Here is a 1,793-nt window from a genome sequence, read left to right as displayed (position 1 = left end):
CACACACACACACACACACACACACACAAACACACACACACACACACACACAGGCCAGGAGCTCGGACTCAACCCCCGCAACCTCAACTAGGTGAGTACACACACACACACACACACACACACACACACACACACACATACATACACACCACAACTCGGAGGATTTGACAGAGCAAACAAGGACAGACTTTCTTAAAACTCGAGGCACAGGGGCAAGGAGTTCATAAGGATGTAAGGAAATATATATTACAGTCTGAGGGTCGAAAACAAATGGAATGAGCTACATGGGAAAGCGATACAGGCAAACTCAATACGCAGTTTCAATAGAAGGAATAACCCACGGAAGCGGGAACCAATAATGCTAGCCATTGTAATTTAAAAGGCGGGGTCAAGAACTGAGATTCAACCCCAGCAAATAAGCTACAGCAGCATCACTGACATGCATAAGGTAAAGGAGGAGATAATCAGGAGAGAAAAAGCACTTGGAGAGATATGATTGCTTAGACAACCAGCACGTGTTTAAAGATGGTAAATCATGTTTCACAAACTTGCCTGAGTTCTGTGCCAAAGTAACAGAAGTGAGGCAGGAGAAAGAGAGAGAGACAGAGATGTGTGGACTGCCTTTTCTTGGATTGTAAAAAAAAAAGGCCATTGACACCGTCCCTCACAAGAGACTTGGGAAAATGTGAGGAACCCGTAGGTCTAACAGGTAGGCTACTGCGTTACAGTGGATCAAAGAGAATTTAAGGGAGATGAGGTGTCAGAATGGGCAAGTGTGACGAAACAGGGTTCCATAAGGTCAGTACTGGGACTGGTACTATTTCAGAAGAATCAGATGTATTCCAGTTTCCATATGACACGAAATAAATAAGGAGAATAAAAACCTGATGAGGATATGGAAAGGCAACCTGGACCAACCGCAGGATTGGTCACACCAGTGCTTACCGGAATTCTTCCACAGCATGTGTAAGGTTATGAAAATTGGGGACGGAGAAAAGGCCAGAAAATGAGTATAGACTTGAGGATTCCAGCCTGCAAACTTCACTCAAGGAGACAAACCTTGAGGTGAGTTTAGTGATGAACATATCGCCTGATGTTCACCAAGACATGATATCGTTTCAAGCGAAGCTCATTTAGTAAATCTAAGATTAGCTTTCCCGAATTTCAGTGAAAAGTCATTCACGATCCATAATGAGCCTGACATGTCAGGCTCATTATGGAGTATTCATAACCAGCAGTTAACCCACACCAGATAAAACTTATCAAGAACCTGGAGAATCTGCACAAGTTTGCAACGAGACAAGTGTTAGAGCTGAAGGAAAGGAAGTACGTCGAGATACTAAGCAAAATTAATTTAAAAACATTATAGGATAGACATGATAATGACCTTCAAAATACTAACAATACCTTAACAGCATGGACTGGAACAGAGTGTTCGAGAGGCGAGAAATGGGTACACGATAACAAGGTTGATAGTTAAAGAAGTAGACAAAATACAGGGATATCAAGAAGTATTTCTTCAGCTTCCAGATGGTCAGGAACTGGAATGATAGTGATGAGGATGGCGTGAAGACAGGGTACCTAAATTCTTTAAAGAAACGGTAAGCAGGGTTACCGTGACTAGGAGTAAGTACATCCGGCAAGTAGCAAGATGAGAGGCGGGGCCAGGAGTTGAGAATCAACCTCTGCAACCTCTGTACGTACATGCACTCTCTCACACACACACACAACCTAGTAGCGACCAGTGAAGAGGCGGGGCCAGGAGCTTGGACTCGACCCCTGCAACCTCAACT

The sequence above is a fragment of the Cherax quadricarinatus genome, chromosome 20 (assembly GCF_038502225.1).
Source record: "Cherax quadricarinatus isolate ZL_2023a chromosome 20, ASM3850222v1, whole genome shotgun sequence".
Lineage (NCBI taxonomy): Eukaryota > Metazoa > Arthropoda > Malacostraca > Decapoda > Parastacidae > Cherax > Cherax quadricarinatus.
This window is presented reverse-complemented; position numbering follows the sequence as displayed.